Source organism: Alligator mississippiensis, chromosome 14 (genome assembly GCF_030867095.1).
Source record: "Alligator mississippiensis isolate rAllMis1 chromosome 14, rAllMis1, whole genome shotgun sequence".
In the NCBI taxonomy this organism is placed as follows: Eukaryota; Metazoa; Chordata; order Crocodylia; family Alligatoridae; genus Alligator; species Alligator mississippiensis.
The window spans coordinates 40,815,835-40,829,244 of record NC_081837.1 but is presented as its reverse complement, the minus strand read 5'-3'; the positions used below and the strand labels follow the sequence as shown (position 1 = coordinate 40,829,244).

The 13,410-nt window shown below is 50.3% G+C and overlaps 1 long non-coding RNA gene across 1 annotated transcript; it reads left to right on the top strand.

The window, feature by feature from the left end:
* LOC109280577 (uncharacterized) lies at positions 1–10,435 on the top strand. The gene is made up of 3 exons (XR_002086955.2): positions 1–206; positions 7,287–7,419; positions 8,028–10,435. It is a non-coding gene; the product is annotated as an uncharacterized LOC109280577 (long non-coding RNA).
* The last annotated feature ends 2,975 nt before the right edge of the window (positions 10,436–13,410 follow it).

Sequence of the window (13,410 nt, the reverse complement as noted above, 5' to 3'; positions counted from 1 at the left end):
CCCAAAGCTGCTAGCGAGGACACCAGCTCTAGGCAGGCCTCAAGGAGGCATTTGAGGCTAGTGTGAGTGTGCAAGAGTGTGAGTTCAAGAGTGTGAGTTCAGACTGTTCATGGGCCCAACCTGGTGAGGTGCTGAGCATGTCTGATGGCTGTAGTGAGCACTCAGCACCCACGGACACAAAGGGAAGAGCCCCTCCTTGGGGAAAGGTATGTAAATCTACATGAATAATTGCACCAAGGACAGAGATAGGGTCACATCTGAGCTGGAGGGAAGCAGCCCACAGCAACGCTGCGCGTCACAGCAAGGGATGAAGAAGGCTAAATCCCGGTGAAGCTACAGGCAGGATTTGGGTTGGCCGATTGCCGCTCTGAAGTGGGGAAGGATCCTGGTGGTTGGGATACCGGTGCTTAAAACACCAAGGCTACAAGAGCAGTTCAGACCCCGCAGCAGCAACACAGCCCCTCTGCGAGCCCTGCTGGGTAGAAAAGAGGAGTGGGACCCTTCCCCGTCCTGGGCAGCCACAGCCTGTCTCAGCATGTGGAAACGAATGAGCCCACCAGCCGGGCTGGAGCCCTGCTCACAAACACCCTGGAAGGGAAAGGGCAGGAAATCCCAACACCTAATTCAGGCCAAGGGGAGCAATCAAGAAACAGGGAGGAAGATGAGACAGGGGTGTTTGGGAAGCAGCATGGCACTGGGGGCTGGCATGGGGCATCGTTTGCTAAGCGGTGCATGAACTTTTTGCTCCACCTGGGAAGCTCCACAGAGCCCCCTGCTCACATCCTCACTGCCCTTTACAATGGGGGATGCTGCTGCTTGAGAGAGCCAGGATGGATGGGATGCTGGGCAGTCCGTGCCTCAGTTTCCCTGGGGAAAAATGCTCCTTCCTCCCCTCTGTAAAGCACTGGGGACCCACAGGAGATGGCCTGGTGCTCCCCAATGCTCTGACCTCCCCTCCTAGCAGCAAAGCTGTCTGCTAGCAGGGGCTCTGGGGTGCAATTTTGCTCTGCTAGCTCCAGGGAACTGCACCCATGCCCCTTTCCCTGGGAAATGTAAGGACAGCTGCAGGTCCGATCATAGTCTTGCTTCTACTGGCATCAGTTAGGAGCAGCCCCACAGCACGTGGGACAGCAGCCCAGGCCTGGGAGCCAGCAAAGGGCTGGCAAAGAAGCTTTACCACCGAGACAGACATGAGCTCAGATCTCTAGAGAGGGCCCTGATAGTTTGGTAGGTGTGAAATCTGCCCTGGGTCATACAGATGACTTCAGCTTCCAGGACTGCCAGCATGGCACCTTCCCCAGCAGGAAGGGCCAGAGCCAAAGCCCCGGGCTGTCCTGCTGGTTGCAAGGGGCTTTCACTCAACCCTGGTTTCCCAGGTGCTCCTCTCTGTGCAAGGCTCCCAGGTCTTGTCTCTAGGGTCACCCAGGTCAGGTTTCCCTGCAAATTATGATCTGTGATGCCAGCAAAGCCAGGCAAAGAGGTCCGTACTGTGAGGCCTGTTTGACAAGCGGGGAAACTGAGGCATGGGGTGGAGGAAAGATTTCTCCAGGGTCACTCAGCAGGTGGCAGAGCTGGGAACAGCCTCCTGACTCCTGTTCTGCTCACGCATCCCCTACAGTCCCGCGCCCCGAGACCAGTCTGTTGTGGGGTCGGGGGAGCCTGGGCTCTGCTTGGATGTGGCATCACAGGAGGGAGACCAGCACTGTCCTCAGCCTAATTTGCCTTCAGCGGCTTCATGGAAAAGCATCCAACAGCAATGGTGTTCTGGGGAGCTGTTTCCTTGCCTCGCATGATGGAGCAACCCAAGGTGAAACAGGAGGAGCTTCCGTTAATTAATCTCAGAATCATTGGTTTAATGAGCTCACTGCGGAGACTGGGGAAACCCAGTTGGTAATTAAAACCAGACAGAAGGCACAGATCCTTGCTGCACCGCATGAAGCCTGGTCGGCGCTGCAAGCCGCAGGAGATCTCCAGCCCACTCCAGGGCTATAAGGCGCAGGGCACTGCCAGGGCAATTTTACCCACAGCACTTGTGCCTCCTCGATGGCTCCCAGCTGCCCCTGCGCTCTCCAGCGTGAGCTCTTTCCTGCGCGGACAGGGCTCGATGCAAGAGATCTCCAAGCCTTGGAGCTCCCTGGACCTTACTGTTTCATGGGGCATTATAATCTTCACCCAGAAGCAGCCCGCCAGGGCATCTGTGGCCTGCTCTGCAGAAGGGGAAGAGCCAGAGCTTTAAACACTGCTCCATTCTTGGCCAGGCGTAGCCGTGTCCGGCTGTTTGATGGCACGGTGCTGGTGGTGTAGCAGGTGATGCCAGAGCTCTGGGCTGACAGTGAAAAGGGAGGACAGGGAAGGAGGGAGCGAAGGAATGGGAGCCCCTGGTAGGTAACAAGCTGAGAGTGTTTGGAAACATCTGCCTCTCGGCCGTGCAGGGGACCAGCAATCAATAGCCTGTGGGCAAGGTGACCCATGTGCGGATACAGATGCATCCAAGATGGCAAGGGGAATGGAAGCACAATCCACAACCTCAGCAGCTTCCCTGGAGGGTTTTCTTTTTTTATTCTTTTTGCATATTTTTTCCCTTAACAGCTTCAGCATCAAAGGCAGGCCCTGATGGTTGCATCACAAGGAGTGAAAGGGCCCTTCTGATATGTTGGGAGTGAAGTGGGTCTCCAAGAGGGACTAAACCCATGTCTGGGGGGAGAGAGGCCCTGTAGTGAATTGGGTTGTGTATTTTGCCCGTGGAAGCGAGGGCTGAGCAGCCAGCTCCTGGTCAGAGGGCATCGAAGAGCCTTTATGGTGAGAAGATGGGACAGGGCAGGGCGGGTGAGATGGCAGATGCTGCTGCTGCTAAAATGGGCGTGCAGTGTACGTGGGCATGTGAAACCAGGCTGCTGTGCTTGGTGGGTGAGGGGCAGTGGCACGGTGTAGCCCACTTGTGCGGTGCTTTGCTGCATGACTGGTGGCAGACGTGGAGGCTGCAAGTCAGGTCTCAGGCTGCAGGAGAGGGGATCATGTGCACCTGCCATGGCCCTCCTGATCGGTCCCAGGGTCCTTTCTCTCTCTCTCTGGTGGTTTGGCAGCTCATGCAAGGCTGGGTGCTGCTGCTGCAATTGCGGCGCTGGAGCCAGGAGGCCCCTGAAACCTGCCACTCTTCTCGAAACCTAAATGTTTCTAGACCTGGAGGTTGCGGAGAAGGGCTTGCAAGCATGACACGAGTGAGCAGCAGAGGGCGCCCGGCTCTCGGCCTTGGACCGAGCCGGCTCTGCCAAGGGTCTGGCTGGAGGGCAGAGATGCACTGCAGCCAGCGGGATTATGTCAGGCTGGCTCAGCTGGTAGCACTGGGGCCTATGCTGAGATGTGGGCTCCCCCCCAGTGCTGGAGAGGTAGCGGGTTTGCAAGCACCCTTCTCTGGATGGGGTGTCCAGCTCCTCTCCCCTCTGCAGGTCTCTGCTGGCCTGTCCTCAGGTCAAAGTCAAAGACCCCAGGGCTCAGAGCAGGGCTCTTTTCTTCTGTGCCAGCATCTTCCCAACACAGATCAGCCCCAGCTCTACTGTAGGACACAGCCCTGCCGGCTGCTGACAGCACTCACACCCTGCTCAGCACCTGGCAGGATGCAGTCCCTGCTGCAGTTGAGTGCACCTTGCTGCTCTGAGCCTGTGGGCCAAATTCTTCCCTCTGTTACACCAGTGTGAGTCCAGCGGTCAGGGAGGTTGGCCAGAGCAGCTGTGCTCTGCAGTGCGCCCCCGCGTTCCTGCTGCAGGGGGTTGATGTGGTTTCCTTTCCCTGCACGCGCGCTGAACGTGCTTTTCAGTGGCTGATCCTAAAAGCATTTCCAGCTTTGAAACTGATACTTGATAGATCCCATTGCACCTGGAGGGGCAAGGTAAGACAGCAGGAAGGAGGTCTGTGCTGCTGATCAAACCTGCTCCGTGGAACGGGGCCTTTGATCATAACTACTGATGGCTGCAGGGCTGCATGCAATGCAGGGCCCACTGCTCGGGATGGTACATGACCATGAAGTCATCGCTTCTCCAGAAATAGTTCAAGTGCCCTGTGAAGTGCTACTCAGAAGTGAGGCACGCGGGGCTGAGATCACTGCGATATACATGTGTACATTGGGAAGGCATGTGTGGGTGTGCATATGTGCAAGGCTTTGGGTGCAGATGCATCATCGGCATGGATGAATTGGACACTTGTATGAATTCATACGTGCACATGTGCACCTGGGTTCCTTGCACGTGTATTGTCATACAGGTGTGTGTGCATGGGTCTTCACCTGGACAATGAACACAAAGCCACGCAGAGCTCCCCTGAGCAGGAGTTTTATTACTAGAGAGGACCCAAGCCACAGTATTTGGATCCAGACATCTAATGCTTGCAAACACAGAGTTGCCCTTCTCTATGCTTTCATAAGCACAGGGGTCACTGGCAAAATTTGTGTCTGCTTCCCAATTTGGACATTGACCCTTTTTCCCCTATAAATTGAGGGGGGTTTTTAGCTTTAGGGTCTCAAATGCTGCCCCATGCAAAAGAGAAGTCTGCTAGTTTATGGAGACAGATAGGAGCTGAGTTTTACTCTTGCAACTCCAGATTTCCAGGAAACAAGGCTGGAAGGGGCATCAGGAGGTCTCCTCCCCCACCTCTGTGCCCCAAGATAAGAACTGCCAGTGTTGTGCCCAAAAGTTTGCTAAGAAACATTTTTCCAACTATTTGAGTTTGTCTAATAAAAGATACCAGATTTACCCAATGAGCCTTGTTTGCCAGTGTTGCAATATTGCACTTGGTCAGGGGTGCCTGTGATCTAAGACTCAGTTTTCTTTAACTGGCTGTTCCTCTGAGTTTCTTCTCCTGGCACGCATGGGACCACTGAGCGGATGGTACCAAAAGGAATTCCTTCTCTCCTGCCCTGTCACTGAAACGCATCCCTTGTTGGACCCGGATCCTGGCTCTCTGGAGGCAGCTGCTGGTTTTCTGTAGCTGTAGCTATGCCCAGTTGCCACAAAAGACAGAAATCTTGCAAGACGCTTATCCCGTCTTTGAAAGGACGCAGATAAGCTCTGCCAAACCCGGCTGCTGAAGAACCAGGCGTGGAAACAGCATCGCGGATACAATAACCAGAACCTCCATCCACTGCAGCTTGCAGGCCTGTCATGTGTACAACACACCCAAGGCTTGTCTTGCGCCGGGGTGGTCGAGGAGCCCTGAGTGTGACTAACATCATATGTTATTGCATCCACATGCACGGCTCTCTTCTTGGGGTACAAGCCCAGCAAACAGAGCTGCTCGAAAGGACCTCAAGGAGGTCCTTGCTGGGGACTGCATGCTGCATCTGCCCAGTGAGATGCACGCGTTGGGATGCGGCGCGCCATTCTTGTGTCTCGTCGATCCTTTCTGCTGCTGCCCAGGCACAGCTGAGGGGCTTCTGGCAATTCTGTTCATGAAAGAGACCCTTTCTGGCCTGGTCTTGTGCAACCCTGGTGACAAACAGGGTTTTGCCCAGATGCCCGAGTGCACAACCTGGCCGCTCATTGAAGAATGGGCAGCAGTACCCCCACCTCATCTCACATCAGAGAGGCTGTGGCTCCAAATAGCGGTTTGAGGAGGCCCCGGGAGCAGGAAATAGAGCAGCACTCGAGCACATCCGTGACTTCCAACCTGTCACTAGCCCCACCACTCAGGCATGCAAGTGCTTCTGTCCTTTGAAGCCGGGTCTTATTGCTGTAACTGCTTTTGCTTTGGAGTTGGGCTGTAGTATTGTAGCTGCAAAGGTCCATGGAACTTGTGAAAAGAAACGGGGTATATTTGGCAGTGTCTTTTATTGGGCCAGCAGTATGGTTGGATAGACTTTCAGGCACGACGTGCCTTTCCTCTTCCTTTGGAGGTCAGTTAAAAAAACAGAAAGGGGCATAGGAGTCATAGAGAAGTAGGGCTGGAAGGGACCTCCAGCGGTCACCTAGTAATCTGGTTTCAGTTGCTTTCCTGCCAAATTTGATACCACAACCAACACAGCATGGGAAATCCTTGTCAGCAGTCTTGCAAACAGACTGGAAATTATCTGCAGGATTTTTGGAATAATAGACTTTCACTGTAACACATGATTCGGTTTAAAACTGATCATATATGATGAATCCTGAGTGCTCTTCACAAGGCATTGTGTCTCTGTTATTGGGCTATAGCCCAACCGTTGTGGTGACTCACATCCCAGAGGCCTCTGGAATGACAATGGGCTGTAGCATATGATGGGGGACCAGGATTTTTCTTTTTTCGCTTGTTTGCTGAGGGACCAAAATGCCTATCCCTGCTTGATTGCAGTCCTTTTATAGGGGAACGAGCCTAGGAAGGATGGAGAGCTAGAGTCAGGTGGAGTAATGCCAGAATTTTATAAGAGCCTCAACTCAACTGTCCTTGTATCATCCTCAAAGCCTGCAGCAGGCACAGTCCTGAGTGTGCCGTCATATGCAGCCCCTAATGAAATCATGCGGCTTTCAAGTTACCTAATTGGGCTCAATAAATTAGGAAGCTGGGCGCCAGTGTGTCCTCATTTGAACCCGCCAATATGAGAGGCCACATTGACTGACGGGGGAGCCAGGTTTTTGGAAATCGGGCTGTGACCGCTCGTCTGAATGACCTTGGCATCAGGAACTCAGATGGTTGGTATTTCAGGGCTGCTCTGAGAAGCCTCTCTTCACTATTGCTAGCCAAATGTCTATGAAGAAATCCCTCTGGTCTGAGGAAGAAGCTAGAAGAAACCCAAAGTCTTCATTTTACAGGTGGAATTACCACGAAACAACTCTCCAGGCACAGCAACATTTTTTTTTCACTGGGATACAAGGGTTTATAACAATATAGTTTATTCCCACACGGGAAAAGAAATAATTGGTTAAGGCATGCCCTTCTACCATTGCAAATGCACCCACCTTGTGTGTTGTCCTGGTGTAACTGTTGTGGTGGAAAATCACCCGTCCTATTGACAATGTCATGTTGGCGGAGAGTGTGTGTGTGTGTGCATCCGCTGAGCCCTTGCGGAGCAAACTGCTGTCATCCTCAGCAGCTAGCAGACAAAACGATTCCATGAACATCCATCACTAGCTGGAATGGATGCAAAGTCATTGCCGTGAAAAGCAAATGCTTCCTGCTTTGAAAATAAATGCCCCTGCTCTGCTCGATGTTTATTTTTGATAAATGTTTCTGCATCTATCTAGCGCCAGGAAACCATTGTTCCATGACAGGCTTTTGAAACCAGTGGCACAACCTTTTAATTACACTCCCTGATATGTTTACAGGACATTACATGTCACACTCGATAAGTGGTATAGCCCATTTGATCTGCTCCAGGGGGACACCTGATGAGATGGACCAAACAAGCGGATATAACAGAAAAGCTGGAAGGATTATATTCCCCGTCTGGCAGCGTGGGTGGGTAACTCATTTCTGTTGATGTGCATGCATAACTCCCATTAACTTGGTATTAAAGGCAGCTATTTGCATGCGTGTGAGAGGAGAACAAAACCCCAAAGATCTACTTCCAGCTCACAAAAGCATGGGAATGTAGGGTAATAGCTACCACTCCATCCTTATCTCAACCACTTGTCTGCGGTTCTTATCAACTGCAATTTGGGGCTTTATACCGGTGGGGGGTCTTGCATGCTGTATTGACTGAAAAGCCCAAGGAGAATGACAGGAATGGAGGACACCATTTATACTTTAACTCTATAATGGCCTAAGTCTTATATGTTTAAAACCTATAATTCTTCCCCCCCCCCCCAATCTATCTTAGGCAATTTTAAGGTAATTTATCACCTTGATATGCAAGTACCATATATATGAAGGTGGCTTAGTTTAGTCCACCTTTTATCACGCTGCCTATATAAGTTAACAATTTACTTTCTCCTTATCTATACCGAAACAATCATTTGGCTATGCAAATATAATAAGTGCATGTGCGTGTTTCATTTAGAGGGAAGTGTTATTTACTCCCAGTGCATGTTGCAGATTTATTGGCAGTCCACCTTGTTTCTAAACAGGAACTCAACTGACTGCTGGGAATTGCTGGCTGCAGATGTGCAAGGAACAAAGAGGGCGGTGAGTCTCTGAACAGTGACACACGATGCCAAGCCACAAGGAAGACATGCTGCAGTAGTGCTAACTTTTATTGGACCAATTGTATAGTTGGGAGGGATATTTGACAAGCATTCAGGCACAAAGCGCCTTTCTTCGGGACACTTTCCCAGACGTGGGAGGGCACCTTGTGCCCAAAGCTTATCTAACGTTTCTCCCAACCATACAGTTGGTCCAATAAAAGCTAGCACCAAAACAAGCTTTGCTTGTGGTGTATTTCCTGGATCCTTACAGCTATACCATCACTCCAACCCTACTACACGCTCCAGGTGTGGCAGTGCAGAAGTCACAGATTGTGCATCTGCTGCAGCGCCCAGTAGTTTTGCAAACTGGCCTAGTGCCCTAAGACTCCTTTGACTTGATGTCACCTTAATCTGAGATGCCTTGGCTGGATGATCCCCAAATGAGAGCGGTAGGACACAATGCGATACAGTATGACATGTGTCCTTTTCAACACATGTGGAACTGAGAGGTGGCAAATTTTTGTGATTGCCTCAAGATCCTACAGAGCAAGAAGCAGAACCCAAGAATCCTGATCTCAACCCTGGGTAGCAATCACTAGACAATCTTGCCACCATGAATGGAGCATACAGAAAAAGAAAGAAAAAGGTGAATGTTAAGTGCATTTTTCTTAGCTCTGTTTACTTCTCCATGGGTCTCCACCTCTCAGACTTTCCATATGGATGATTGCCGGTGGAGATGAATACATCTTCCAGCCATTCCAGCCCTGAATCAGCTTTGACTTCAACAGCTTTGCCTATCTCTGTATCCATGTCTAAATCTGAGCTAGATTCTGCTGTCCTTATTTACAATGTATATAGCATATTACTTCAGGCTACTAATTACATATAAGTAAGGCAGAAACCCATATACCATCAGTGCAAAACTGATATTCTACATCAAGCTAATCCGGTATGCAAAAATATTTTACACAAAATTAGCCACCATGGCATAAAATCTACTTGCCAAAGCTCTAACCAAGAGGATACTTAAAAAAACTAGCAATCTTTTGCTTGTCTATCCCAAAATAGCTAAAAATTAGCCGCTTCCGGTGAGTGGATTAGCAGACTTTTGCAAGGCTGATTCATCACAGACTGGGACTGCTACAATGGAATTTGGTAGCGGGAAATGCCATTGTTGCAATCATGACCCTTGTTGTAATCATTAGGCTTGATAGGTGATACATTTCTTTCCAAACCCCTTTTTGCAGTGGTGCTAATGCATTTCCTCTCTCCATGTTGATCAAGGGGATATTTGAAGGATGGGAGTACAGCCAGTTCCTTTGGTGCTCTCAGGGGAAGAATGGATTCACACCTGTCTGAGCACCCCCCCAGCAGCAGGTCAAGAATGTTGCCAAGTTCAGGAGCACTAATTAGAGGCAATAATAAGCTAAATGATCTTCTTTGGTATTTGAATGCTTGGCAAAACTTTTCTTATTGCCAGAGGGAGATCTCACTTCTGTAAATGTCTCCAATGGGAAGCTCATTGTTTTGTAAACCTGGAAATCAGGCTCAATCCTATAGCTGTTGATTTCACTGAAAAATAAGTCAGACCTACGGATTTTGACCAAATCCAGTGTTTTCTCTAAAGAGATCACCCCAGAGGAATAACACTGGGAGCGCATAGGTAAACAAGCTCTTGGCAGCAAAAAGTCATGTGGATTAGACCGAGCAGGGTGACCTGACATGGAGCCAAATGCCATGCTGACTTCCCTGTTGACTGTTGCAGAGAGATACTAGCAGAAAATGTAGCTCGCTGTGTTATGAGCAGCTGCATCCATAGAGGATCTCTCTAGCGTGGCTAATGTTGCAACAGGGGGGAATTTTTAGAGACCTTCCCCTGCATAGACCAAATGTAGTGATCCTTACTATGACAATGGAAGATCCTTATCACGGGATGCCATTGAGCTTGGCTGGATGTACCTTGACAATCCAAAGGAAATGCAAGATATCATGAGCCAGACCACTTCAAATCCTGTGCGTCACACCAGTTTCAGCAACAGAAAATAATTCCACTGATAGAAAGACAAGAAGAAATTCCCAAAGGCTGGACTTCCCTCTCGCCACAGAGAAAGACGTCCAACCAGGAAAGCATCAACAGGAGACTTGTACATACTTAAAGTCATTATGTGATCAAATATTTCCCAGAGTCAGGTTCTTATTCAGAAGTAAGACCTCATAACTCCTCAATGGAGTTACATTGTGAAAGGGGAACTGGGCCCAGAGTGGTCCAAAAGACACAACTGCTCGCTGCTCCAGCAAGTGAAATTGCTTTGCTTATTTTTTATTGCAATAAAGGGTCTATTCCCTCTTCCTCCCCCGCCTTTGACTGTTCAGTGATATCTCGGAGCTGCCTGAACAGGATCCTATCTGTTTGTTTTGACGTTGAAACTGCAGCAGTTTATTTAATCTCATCTATGCCTTGTTTATCTTGCCTATGGGACCTGTTGGCTGGTTGGAAAATGAAATGCAGCTGCTGTTACTGTACAGTAAATAATTCATTATAACTCTGGCATAGCAAATTGTCAGCACAAAAGAAGCCCCTCAAACTGGCAGGGGACAACAGCAGGTCTGTGCATCAGCCCTGATTCAAAAATGAAATCTGGTTGCATGGCGACCTCTTTGTCCGTAGGGTGATTTCAGTGTTATGCACGTGGATGCAGCCTGCATTTGCTGCACATCCAGAGCACCTATGACTTCAGGGGCAGCTTTGAGCATCCAGGGGCAGTGCATATAGTGGATCTGACCTCTGAAGGATACTAAACCAGTAACTTCCACCGGGGAACTGGGGCCTTCACTGGCCTAGAGTCACTAGGAGAGGATACCTCTGTATCATCAAAGGCCAAGATCCTCAAACATGGATCAGCTCCTAGCTCCCGTTGCTTTTCAAAGGTGCCTAAATACCACTTGAAATCTTGAGCTGAGTGTTTATAGCCACACAGCAGTCAAAAACGTGACCACGACTCATGTCGGTTCGTGTCTCTTTAAACTCCCAGGCTTGGGTATAGAAAGCAGCACAGCCCTTGGGATTTGCTCAGGGGACCAGGCAGGTTTTGCCATCTATAATGAGCTCTGTGCTATTGCAGCTACCCTGTAATCAGTGTCAGCTAGGTTGCGCTAGCTTGGTTATATCTGCCATCGCACCTATTGGTAGTGTAGCTGCATCGTATGAATAAAACTGAGAGATGCTACAGGGCCCTGATCTGAAGCCCACTGCAATCAGTGGGCTTTCCATCTACTTCAGTGGGTCTGAGTCACACATCAGCTCTGGGTTTGATCTGTCCTTGATTACATTACCAGGAGACCCTGCTCTGTGTCATCCTGTCAAGCTGCCCTTCAGCCTTTGAAGTGCTGGGAAAAGCCAGGTCTGATTGTGCGGATGAGTAATGCTGCAGTTATCTACAGTTTCAATCGCTAGGATGCTGTCTGCACGCCTGCCAAACCAGGCAAACGCTTTTGTTTTGGCTCCTTTTGAAATAATAACATTCTTCTGATATTCAAAAACAAAGAATTACCACGGGGGCAAACAGACCACAGGGAAGGAGAATACAACAGAGCTGGCGGTAGCCATCAATATGGAGCCTTTGGCTTCAATGCAGAGCATGCATTTCACCCACCTCAGCCCCTTGTACGGTGCAGGGCAGTGGCGTTTATTCAGCCCCAAGACTTTGGGATGCTATTCAGTCAGCAAATACAGCCCCATCACTGCAACTCTGCACCCTCAACACCATCAGTGCAGATCTCATCAACACAATGGAAACTAGCATCGTGCCCCTTTATGAATCCATGGTGCATCCACTCCTTGAGTACTGTCCCCAGCGCTCATCCCCGCACCTCAGAAAGGATATAGGAGAACTAGGAAAGGTCTGGAGAAGGGCAACCAGGAGGATAAGTAGTACAGAGGGGCTTCCATGTGAAGAGACACTAATGTGGCTAGGCCTGGTCAGCTAGAAAAGAGATGCTTGGGGGGAATTAAATACTAAATGGCAAAGGATTTATTATTATTGACGCTCTCCCACCAGACAAGAACTAGCGGTCACAACATGAAACCAATAGGTCCCAGTTTAAAACGAACCAGAGGAGTTTCTTTTTCACCCAGCACGTCATTCAAGGGTGGGACTCGTGGCCCCCAGCTCGGCCAGACGCACAAAGGGACTGGACACGTGCAGCGCCTCACCGAGACTCCTGGTGGCCCCGGGCAAACTTTTAGTATCGGGCCCCCCTTCACCAGAGATAATGATAATAATAATCGGACAACAGAAAAAAAATTATCATTTTCGGGCCCCCTTTCTGTCCAGGTCCTGCGTGGCCGCCCGGTTTGCCCATGGCTGTGTCTGGCGCTGGACACGTGCTTGGAGGAAAGGGGCATCAGTCACTATTGAGCACGGGAGGGAACGGCCCAGCCTCTACATCAGAACCAGGGATCCTGGTTTTCGCTGATAAAAAAAATCCCCCATTTTTGAGTTGAAAAAAGTAACCCCAAATCCACATTTTTCCATGATCAAAGTGAAACGCTACTATATATATAGATATGTATATATGTGTATATATATCTATGTATATTTATACAGATATACATATCTATATATATATATATGCATTAGTGGTGTTTCATTTTAATCATGGAAAAATGTAGATTTGCGGTTCTTTTTTTCTTAACTTGGAAATTGGGGATTTTTTTTGTTAATCGCAGAAAACCAGGACCCCTGATCAGAACTCCCTGGACCCTAAATGGAGAGGATCGGGGGCAAACATCCCCCGTCACACACGGGTCACCCCCTTGCTCGGCCGCCCTGTGACACGGGAGACGGGGCAAGACGGACGGACGGTCTGACCGCGCGGACGGACGGCTGGTCTCGCGCGCGACTCGGAGCCACGCGTTCCCTGGACGAGTCCGGAGAACATGCAGGGACGTGGCATTTATTTCCCTTCGGTGCTGCTTGCTTGTGTGCTTTTGATCCTTTTTCTTCTGAGCTGGGCTCTGGGCCCCCTGCCCAGTGCCCTTCTCTCTGCAAGGCCATCCTCCACCGGGTGCACCCGGGGGGGCTTGGAGGTCCTTGCAGGGGGACCCCAGAGGCTGCAACGCAGCCCAGCCCCTGCCCTGCCCCCTGCAGCCCCTCGTGCCCGGGGCCGGGCGGCTGGCGGGCTGGCTGGGGTGGGGGGGACACGGGTGACATCATCCCTCCCCGAGTCCCATTGACACCTTTGGAACGCCGGCGGCGGGGCGGGTCACGTGCCGCGCCGCAGCCAATGAGCAGGCGGGGAGGCGGCAGGTTGTAGCATTTATGGG